Source organism: Echinops telfairi, unplaced genomic scaffold, assembly GCF_000313985.2.
Source record: "Echinops telfairi isolate 266 unplaced genomic scaffold, ASM31398v2 ScPeMD7_1;HRSCAF=3_1, whole genome shotgun sequence".
In the NCBI taxonomy this organism is placed as follows: Eukaryota; Metazoa; Chordata; class Mammalia; order Afrosoricida; family Tenrecidae; genus Echinops; species Echinops telfairi.
The window spans coordinates 2,418,500-2,429,941 of record NW_022103897.1 but is presented as its reverse complement, the minus strand read 5'-3'; positions in this window follow the sequence as shown (position 1 = coordinate 2,429,941).

Genomic DNA, 11,442 nt, shown 5'->3' with positions numbered 1-11,442 from the left:
TTTGACTTTCCTCTTGTCCCACTATCATGCTCAGTCTTCATTTGGGTTTCAGTAATTCCTCTTGGTTACATTACCCTTCATCACGTCCTACCAGCCTTCCTACACCCTCCTCACCACTGATTTGGATCACTTGTTGTTCCCTTGTCCCCGGGTTTGTTAGCACCACTATCTTTCCCTCCCCCTTCCCCTCTCCCATGTCCCCCAGAACTGTTGGTCCCGTTATTTTCTCCTCCAGATTGTTCATCCAGCCTATCTTATTTGTATTCAACATTTTAAACTACGGATCGTCTCTCCACCCCCCTCCAGTAGTTCTCCTTCATCCACTCCTTGATTCCCCTTCTTCCTCTCATGGACAGTTTCATTTCACCCAAGGGTTCATTTGTCATCCGTCTAGCCCCTCCCCTATCTCCCCTCCCTCACCCTTGTCAACCCAGAAATCTCCAAAGTCTGATCCCTTTATTGAAAGTCTTCCCCTGGTTTTATTTTTTTTCTCCTCTTTGTATCAGTGGTCTCATATAATTGTTCATTTGTGATTGACCAATTTCACTCAGCATAATGTTCTCTGTGAGGTGTTTCATGGTTTCTTAGTAATGCACAGTATTCCATTGTGTGTATGTACCGGAGTTTCTTTACCCATTCTTCTTTGTGGGCATTTAGGTTGTTTCTATCTTCTTGCTATTGTGATCAGTGCTGCAAGGATAATGGGTGTGCATAGCTGTATTCGTGTTATGATTCGTACTTTGTGAGGACACTTAATCAGCAAAGGGATTTCTGGAATTTCCGTTCAGAATTGTTTGAGGAAGCATCCTGTCACTTTCTGCAGTGGTTGTACATATTTACAGTCCCACCAGCAATGCATGAGGGCTTTAATTTCTCCATAGCCTTGCCAGCATTTGTTATTTTCTGTTAACTTGTACTCAACTGGCCTCAAATTCTTTTCATTAACTATTTTCAAGTGACTGTACAACTTCCTCCAAGCCATATTTAAGTTCTCTGGCAAGCCTGGGTCATCCAAAATGAACCCTGGATAGATGGTGGAGGATGAAACGGGAGACTCTCAAGATCGCTGCTTAGAAGGAAATATTTTGTGGAGATCCACTTCTTTGTAGAGGTCTCAAAAACACAGCACCATAATCTTCAACCTCATTATAATTTCAGAATATAATCTCAGCCTACAACCTGAGTGTAGCATAGTTAAAAGTAGGTAACTCACTGAATAACAATCCTTTAAATTTGCACTTTGCCCAAGGACTAACTTTAAGTGTGCCTAGTATGGTGCCTAGTAAAGAAATTGCTATGGATACTACTCATGTATTAGTTGGTAATTAGTTGGTTACTCATGTATCAGCAGCCATACATCATCATACTCAAGAGTGTAGACATTATCCATAGCCTACTGCACTCTCTGGAATTATATGGTATGAGGGATATCAAGAAATATTGCTACAAAATCATAGAAAAGGCACTTTTTTTTTTTACTGGAGTACCTTACTTACTTACTTTATTTATTTTTCTTTCACCCTATGTCTATCTATATATGATAGGCAGGACAAACAATCTCAAGGAGGAACACTTACTACGCTACAAAAATGTCAACCGTGAAGCGATTCGTTCTCTACATGCCCTGCGCTATGGAAGGCAGTGTCCCCATCCCTCTAACCCTTCTCTGAAGAGTTCAGTGCACTTCAGTTTACACCACATCAAAAGGCACTTTGGGCATCCTCAGGGGACTCCAGCTGGATTTCTTTGAAATGTTCTTGTGGTTTTGGGAACCAAGAAAGTTAGAATGTGCAACAACAGGCTATAGGGTGGATGGGATAGGGGTTCTCAACAAAATTCTGATAGAATAACCCTTGTTATCCTTGAAGAATGAGCAGGATCTTTGTGGTGATGAAAAAAAATTCTTGGGTTCAACTTTCCTGGCTTTTTCTTCACCAACACAGTTTTCAATTTTCTGAAAACGTCTTCATAATAAGCCCCTGTGATCGTGCTGTGTCCTTTAAGAAAACCTACTGAGATGACCTACCCCTTTAGAAGCCCCAAAGCAATTGCCATCATCTTCTGATCTGACCTCTCTGCCTTGAATTTAGCTGGCCCAGCAGATCCTCTTGGAAGCCATGGTTTAATTGGGCCATTTTCTGATAGGCACCCCGTCGAGACAGTGTATTACTGAAAGAAGCACCAGGCAGCCATGGATCACAATGACAGGGTTAAACACTTTTTCCCCCATAAGCCAATGCATGTATGAACTGGAGCCTTAGTCGTCATATGTTTTGGCTTTCCCTTGTATTTTACAAACAAAATTTTAATATACCGGTGAAGCAATTGGAAAGCAAATCTGGCAAAATGTTTCAAGGCCCTTAAAATAGGCATGTACTTTGTTTCCACTTCTTTTTGGAAGCAGTTTGCTGGGTCTTTCTTCCAGCGTGCTTCTGGTGGGTTTGAACCAATGATTGGGTTAGTTCTTGAGCACTTATCTATTTGCTCTATCCAGGGAAATCATTGACTTAAAAATTTTTATTTTGTTTTAACTTCTGGGAATTTATCCTCAGGAAATAATTATATATGTGGCAAATCTATCTGAATAAAGATAGTAAACTCTTTATTGTAATGAAACATTTCTTACAACCTAGTTATCCAACAATAAGGGACGGCTGAAGTCATTGTTTTTGAAGTGTGCTCAAGGGAATGCCAATCTTATGCAGTGCTCCATGGTTAAAAAGGTCCTATGCTCAATTAAGTTGGAGAAATGAGCACATTCAACCCCTATTTTGGACATTCACAGCATAGAGCATAGATAAGGTAAAAGATCTTTAACTTTGTTCAGTTTGGTATAATCCAATCTATTTACCTTTTACTCCTGTTTTTGTTGTTGTCATTGTTCTTAAATGTTTTTGTTGTTCAGTCATTTTTTTTTTAAATTGAAAGGTCATTTTACTGGGGGATCTTACAGCTCTTGTTACAATCCATACATTGATAGTGTCAGGCATGTTTGTACATGCGTTGCCATCATTCTTTTCTAGACGTTTATTTTCTATTGAGCTCATGTTATCAGTTACCCCACTCTGATGGCCTCTTAATAGATTGTAAATTATTATTTTCATATCTCACACTGACCACTGTCTCCCTTCCCTCATTTACCCCAGTTTTTGAAGTAATACATATTAATAACCTGTGTACACTGTGTCATGTCAGAGAAATTATAATCCACTCATAAATAACATCCATTCAATTTTTTCCTTATACTATATGATGCCATGAAGCTGATGAAAATATAATGCTGAGGAGAAAAGGTAAGATAGAGATTTGTTTGCATATATACATGATTACAATTATATAAAACTGTAAAGTAAAAAGAGATGGATTAAAAAAAAGCATGAACCAGTATCCCTATGGTGGTTATGTAGAAGTTTTGCTCTGCTACTTAAAAATTTTCAGGGATGTTATTTTTGTGGCAACATTTTTATCTTAGCCTAAGGAATAACAGAACTTTTTTAAAAAGCCTTAATAATTACCTTTGCCCAGTTAAAAGTAAAATTTTGTGATGTCACTATAATCCACTATATGTGCCTAAGACATTAGTAGGCTATGAACTTAAATGCCCATTTGGAGATGGTCCATACATTAGCTTATATTTGGTTGAAGGTCAGTTGATTTCAATAGATGAGACAGGAATGGTATAGACAAAAAGCACAAGAGTCCCTAGGTAACTCAAATGGTTAAGTGCTAAGGTACTAACTGAAAGGTTGGCAATTCCACACCCCGTCCCCCAGAGGTACCTTGGAAGAAAGGCCTGGAGATCTGCTTCTGGAAGATCATAGCCCTGAAAACCCTGTGGGGTAGTTCTCTGCAGCACATGGGGTTAGCATTCATTATCACTGATTGGATGGCAAGTGTTTTAATCCACACAAAAAACCAGCTGTAAATTGATCTAATAGGGTCTTATCAGCTCCTTCTTAAATCATGATGTTATTCTTTTTTCACTCCATACCCTTCCTCCTCTCTTCCTTATCCATCTCTCTTTCACTTCAGTGAGAACCACAAACATTTGTTACCAAATACCTTGGCTGTAGCATTCCCATTAGGACCTACTTGACTGTACTTAACCCGTTTCTTGGAAACATGCAGCCTTTGTTTCAGCTTTGCTCATGCATAGTACAGGAACCAAGATGTTTGCATTTGGTAGTGAGGAAAAAATAAAACAAGAAGACAATCCAAAGGAAGCCATAGTGAGATCACCAGTAGATAAACATTTCACAAGAGCAATGATAACACTATTATGAGAAGCAAATGCAGCTTTTTTTTTTTTGGCCATAGAACTTTAAAACAATCTCTAAAAACATCCCGTTGTGCCTCAGCTAGCAGACACACATCTTCCAATATTTGACAAATACCATCTTGAATCTTTCTTAGTGCAGGTGGTGCTAACTATGTCCTGCTGTTACTCTCTTCTCAGTGAAAGTTGCATTTCTTTTTCAGACTCCTTCTGCACAGCAGAAGAAAACCTTAGCAGATGGATTAGGGCAAAGGCAATGGGACACATTGAATCCCATTGGAACCCCCAGCATGCAGATGAATATATAAATATATATCGTCCCCTCCTTGTCTGTGTTCCATACAGTTGACTCTTTCAGAGACGTAAGAGGCTGTCAATGCAGCAGTGGTTGCTCTCTTTCCTCCAGGCGGACCTCTTGACCCTTAACCAGTCAGCGTCAGGAATCCACTAGAACCTCTGAGCCCGAGCCCTCTGAGCACTTGCAGAATTCTCATCTTCTGTGACTCTCTAGGAACCTTCCCAATGAAGAAGGTATCATTACCCCCCTTTTGTATGCATGAAAGCTGATGAGTTAAGGTGACTTAGCCAAAGTCCCAGACCACCCCAAGCTCACTGCTGTCGAGCTAATGCTGACTCATAGCGACCTTAGGACCAGGCCGAAGGGAGTGTCTGAGAGACTCTCCACAGGAGTAGAAAGCGCCTTGTCCTCGCTCAGAACTGGCTCCTGGTTTGAAACAGCCGACTTTGCAGTCAGTAGCCCCACCTGCAACCACTATACCAGCGGGCCTGAAAATTGCTAGTTGATTCATTTTAATCACACTAGAGAACCCTGTTAATTTGTTTTTCTTCAAGATTTGCCACATGGCATCACAGGTTCCTTTTCTTTAAGTTCAAACCCATGTTAAGTGACCTACACTCTTTTCATAAAAGATCAAATTCTTAGTCACCTCCCCAACTCTATACCTAGCATCCAGCTACCCGGTTGGAATTTTGTCATACTGGATTTAAACACTAGGTGAGATTGCCATTACAAAAACCTAGGTGAGGTCTAACTTTGCATGGTAGAAGTAATAGAAGTAACTTTGAGGTGGTCCCAGCTGGTTAATTGCTCAATTTGTCTAATCCCACAGCTTTTGAAGTCAGCCAGTGGACTGGTGTTTTTGAGCACCTACTGTTTACAATACTTACATGTTGTTCTTCATCCATCCAAGAGGGGAAATGCCTCAGTGCCCTGGAAAAACAAGTGCTGCGGCAGTGCCTTTTTAATACGTGAGACTGGAGAGTAACTTATAACCGTCGACGGGACTGATGAGCTGTGTTCAGTTGAGTCTGTTTTAAGTTTAGGAGGGAAATGGATCCCAGTACACTATTTTGCAGCAAAACAGAGTTTTGCCATTATCTTTCAGCATTTTGCAACAAAGCTTCTTCGAATGTTAGAGCATGAGTTTCATCAAACAACAGCTCATCAAAGGATTTCTAGGATATGTTATCTCTGGGCCTCAGTGAGTCAGGAGTGGAAGTTGAATCCTGTCAATTCCTCTCCATCAGGATTGACCAAAGAGGCCACCGTGTCCAGGAAGGTACACGCGAGGAAAGCATTCACTGTGATGAATAGAGTGGAAGAAGCAGTCCTCGTGCTGTAGTAGATGATGTTGTGTGAAAGCTATGGCTTCCAGGGTCAGTGATCCAGCTGAAGGCAATTCTTTCAGCATATGGTACCAATAATGAACAGAGAGACTGAAATGTGTCAGGAAATCAAGTTTAGTGATCATTATTTAAAGAAGTTTTATGAGTAAGGGTAGAGTTGGGGGTGTAAAATATCCCATTAGAAATGCTTCTGGAAAAATCTGAGTTTCAGACAAAGCAGATAAGATGTTCAAACACACAGACAGGACTCCTTGTGAACTGGTGTTTTCTGCTAAGGCAATCTTTAACACAAGTGGGTATGCCCAATATAATTTTATCAGATGTATAGTCTCTTTTTAGGTCAGTTCCACTTGACTCATTCCTTTCATCCTACATCACTTTACTCAGTGATCCATAGTATTTATTTGAAAAAGTACTGAGTGCTCGCAATCTGAACTGGTTGATATCAAGCAGAGTCCACTGTGGTTCCTTCTCATACACAAGGAAGAAGCAAAACAACCAGCCAAGCCCTGACTTGCAGCATTTGCAATTTCCGTGATATAAATCCTCTCATCGTGACTGATTTTCAGCTGCCCACATGGCGCCATTTGTTCCATCGAATGCTGAGTTGGGAAGAGATGTGAAGCGGCAGTCCACCGTAGTGTATCCTGTAAATTGTGTTAGGCTGAGTTGCTGGAGAAACAAAACCAACACTCATCTATGTATAAGAAAGAATTTTATTTTATTTTTCATGTTTACGGGGGTTTATCAGGGAAGTTAACAGGTTACCACATGTTAGGATCATGAACCATTAAGCCAAGTCTCTCTCTAGTCCTCAGCCTCTCAGCCACATGATCCCTTGACCTCTGCCTTGTTACAGGAAGAACTTTATATCCACATTTTATATCAAGAGGGCATCCCAGCCCAACCCCACTAGAGTCCCTGGGTCCTATGCTAGCCAGAATCCACTTGAGACTCAAGTAGCTGCAGACTGGTGATGCAGAAATGTGAATCAAGGAGCAGGGAGATCATGGGCCAGTGGGTGCAGAGTCCTGTGGATCCAAGATCCCTGGGTACATGGCAGGGTGTTGGCACTGTACATGGAGCACAGAATCCCAGAGAGCAGGCAGGCAGGCGCCTGAAGAAGGGAGACTGCTTCCCAGTGCCTCTCATAAAAAGGCCCTCCTCCAAGGAGGCACCATCAGGCCACCACTTGATTGACAGGTGAGACTCCATCTCTCTACTCTCACACAGGTGCAAGTTGACACAAACCTAACTACCACACCACATTTCCAGCAAGACACAATAGTCACAAATAATTTTGAGCAGCACTTTTTATTTTTAATAAAATTGATTTAATTAAAATTATTGTAATTTGATTTTTTTCAGCCAGAACTTTGCATAAAAACCACTAAAACATTCTTGAAAAATTCTGGGCCACCATGATTCTGCTCTTCGGCCTGAGGAAATCGTGTCCATGAGAACATACTTGCTGCCTGCTCAGAAACTCCGCTTCATAGACTTGGCTCACATGTGTTAATACTTACACAATTAGCTTCTTCAGTTTAAAACAACAATCCCAGAAATTCCCTCAGGCTGTCATAAAATCTAAGGTCTGCCAAACCCTACCCCGATGCCAGCGGTCAATAATTTATGATGGGATTAGGAGGCAGGGTGAAGAAAGGTTCCTTGTTAATTATAATTGTGAAGACCACACATAATGGCGTCACTACGTTAGTGTCACCCAATTGGAAACTCATGTCATCCATCCCCCACCCTGCTCCACTGCTGCCTCCACCGACCTCACATGTCACCCAGACCATATAGAATCTAGTAATGTTTACTATCAACTTTATATAGATATAGAATCATAGAGTAATATGTGATAATTATAATTGAAAGTTGTTGAGATGCAGTATCTCTACATTTCTTAGATGACATGTAATAATTATAATACTTGAATGCTAAGTGCAAGATTGTTTCATAAAATCTTTCTACATTGAATTATATTAATTACATTATTAGTGGGTGGAAGACTTAAAATTTACGTTTCTTTCTTTTCCTTTAATCACGACTTCATTTTTAGTAACCTACATCAAGTTACTGATATAGGTTTACAATATTAACTATAACAATATTGTAGATAAAATACCAGAAAAAAATTTAATTTTAATAAATGATTTTATTGGGGTCCTTACAGCTCTTATAACAATCCATATACATCAATTGTATCAAGCACATTTGTGCATATGCTGCCATCATCATTTCCCAAACATTTTCTTTCTACTTGAGCCCTTGGTATCAGCTCCTCTTTTATCCCCTCTCCCCCCCTCCCCCCTTGTGAACCATTGATAATTTGTAAATTATTTTTATTTTCATATTTTATACCATCTGCTGTCTCCCTTCACCCACATTTCTGTTGTTTGTCCTCCTGGGGGGGAGGGTGTTATACCTCGATCATTGTGATTTTTCCCCCCTTCCCCCCCTTCTCTCCTCACCTTCCCCCTACCTTCATGATACTGCTACTCTCATCATTGATTCTGAGGGTTTACCTGTCCTGAATTTTGTGTGTCCACAGTTCTTATCTGTACCAGTGTGCCTGCTCCAGTCTAGTCAGATTTTAAGGGAGAACTGGCGTCATTATAGTGGGGGTGGGGGGAGCAAGCATTAAAGAACTAGAGGAATGTTGTGTGTTTCATTGGTGCTTATACTGTACCCTGACTTTCTTGTCCTTTCCTTGGGATCCCTCTCTGAGGCGATGTCCAATGGTCTACAGATGGACTTTGGGTCTCCAGTGCGACCCCCTTCATTCTTATCAAAATTATTTTTTGTTTTGGGTCTTCTGATGCCTAATACCTGATTCTGTTGATACCTCGTAATCACATGGGTTAATGTGCTTCTTCCATGTGAGCAAAGACCCCAGACGCTATATCTTGTAATAGCTGGTCACCATCAACGTTCTTCACCACATTAACCTATGCACCCATTTTGTCTTCAGTGATTGTGTCGGGAAGGTAAAACACCACAAAATTTGACAAAACAAATAACTATTAAAATACCAGCCCCAATGAACACAACAGTATGTGCTTGCAGTGAGTGATTCCAAGTGTGTTGTGATTAGGCAATAATGACAGCTCGGAATGGAACCCAGTAGAAAGTTCATCAAAGCACAGGATTTTAGCCGTACAGGTATAATGATGGACCGAAGGAAGGCCCTTGTGGCACTGTGAGGTGGGGTTGAACTGCTAACTAAAAGGGCCATGATTCTAACCCTCCCACTGCTCCTTAGGAGAAAGATGAGACTGTTTGCTCTCTAAAAATTGACATTGTCTCAGAAACCCTACATAGGGTTCCTGAGGGGGAGGAATCCACGTGATGCTAGTGGTTTTGGTTTGGGAGGAGGGTGGGGCTTACAACAAGGAGTCCTAGTGGTGCCATTGCATAAGCATGGGTGAGTGATGATTCAAACCCACAGGCTGCCTGCTTCCGTGAAGAGGTACGGCCTCAGAAACCCTATGTGGGACCACCATGAGTCAGAATCGACTCAATGACAATGGGCTTTGGGTTTGGGGGTCTACAAAAATATTTTTGTCATTGTAACTAACCACAACACAGGAACATTTTTATGAGGAGCCCCAACCCCAAACACAACAAAACAACACTGAATTTCTGTTGGCATGCTACCACATCTGTTATAGACAATTACTTGGGTGTCACACACTCTCACCGTGCTGTCCACTGTGGTCTCTACCCCTTAGGCGCTCCTCTGAGCGCACACACTGCGCACAAAGAAACGTTCTGCGACATGGAAGACGCTCCAGTTAGCCCAGCTTGATAGTCAGCAAAGTCGAGGGAATTTCCTGGGTTTTCTGCTGCTCTGCTGTTTTTCTTTTCCTTTTTTTTTTCCTTCTTCTTCTTTTCCTCCAATTACCACGAAGTCCACTCTGGGTGCATGGTGATATGGTGATTCCTTGTGGATCAGAGTCCAGCTGATTTTCAGACTGATTACCCCCCACCCCCCAGCCCTCATGTTGATTGCAGACCTTTTTCAAGGAGCCTCTGGGTGGATTCAAACTCCCTACCTTTTAGTTAGTAGCCAAGAGTGTTAACCATTGGTACCACCTAGAGACTCCTGAAGAGACTTCCTATTTCTCATTTTCTAGTCAAAAAATCCCTTGCTTGAGTGTGTCCACTAAAACCCTGGCAGCTATGGAGTTCTTGGGAGCCAGCAGTTGACAAAGGCACTACAGTGCCTGTGTTATGCAGGCTGTTAAAAGAAATCCAACCCTAATGATAATGTGTATATTCATTCTGTGTAAATGATGAAGTTTAAAAATAAAAGCCATACAAAGAAAAATGGTAGCAAGGCCAGACTTGCTTTGATTAACTATACTGTTATAATGAAACCCTGAAGAGCAATTACTGAAACATTTAGCTCCAAACGTAAATCTTCTTGAACTCTGGAAAGAAAGAAAAAAAAACAAACATGTTAGGCAATGTGAGGTGGTGTAGACAGCCATATTTCACATACTCAAAGTGGAGGCAGTTGTAAAGAACAGGGAATGTTCAAAAGTTGTTATGCTGTGTTTGGCAAGAATGAGTCATTTAAAAAATGTCAATCATGATAATCCAACATATTTTTAATCTAAAGGTCAATAGAAGCAGTTATGCCAAATATGAAAGCAAGCAGTTATAAGATGATTTCGAGTGTTAATACTGTACCATAATGTGTCTTGGAGAATTAATCTCCGCTCTAAATTGAAGAGCATGAATTGATCTAGGTGGAGGAATTTTTTATTAAAAATGTACTGAAATAGCTGGTGACATTGTCGTTGTACTGGAACTGCTCTGTGGAGTTCTTATAATTCAGGCCTGGCTCTCGGAAGGCCATGGGGTATCCTGTGTGCTATTATTATTTTTCTCTCAGGATTATGTCTTCATCTGCTGGCACCAGTGTCTACAGAATAAATGAACTCCCCTACCCCCCACCTTTTTTTAACATTAACATAGGTATTAGAGCTTCAATTTGGAGCACCAGGTTTATGGAAGGGCTACAGTTTGTAGTGAAATCATAAATCCATTTGGACTCTTCACATGGATTCAACCTCCATTGACTTCCTCCTCACCAGGACTCAGCCCTGCTAACCACCAGGTCATCAGTTCAAATCCACCAGTCACTGTGGGAGAAAGATGTGGCTTTCTACTCTTACACACAGTTACCATCTTGGAAAGGCACAGTGGCAGTTTTATTCTGTCCTACTGGGCCACTAAGAGTTGGAATTGAAGTGGCAATGGGTTTGGTTTTGGTAGAAAGCTTTGCCTTCAGGCAGAGTGTGATTGAAAGTGACTTACTACCACTCTCCTGTCAGCGCAGGGCTGGCAGTCTAGCCATGAGAGACTAGCCTGGGTGCGTCTTTGATGGATTCTGGGCTGCTTGAGCTGGTCATTAGTCATACCCAGGTCCCCTTGGTCTTGGGCCCGGAACCAAGCTAGTAAACTTTTCTATCCAGAATAGTGTACGCATCCCAACCTTCGTCCCT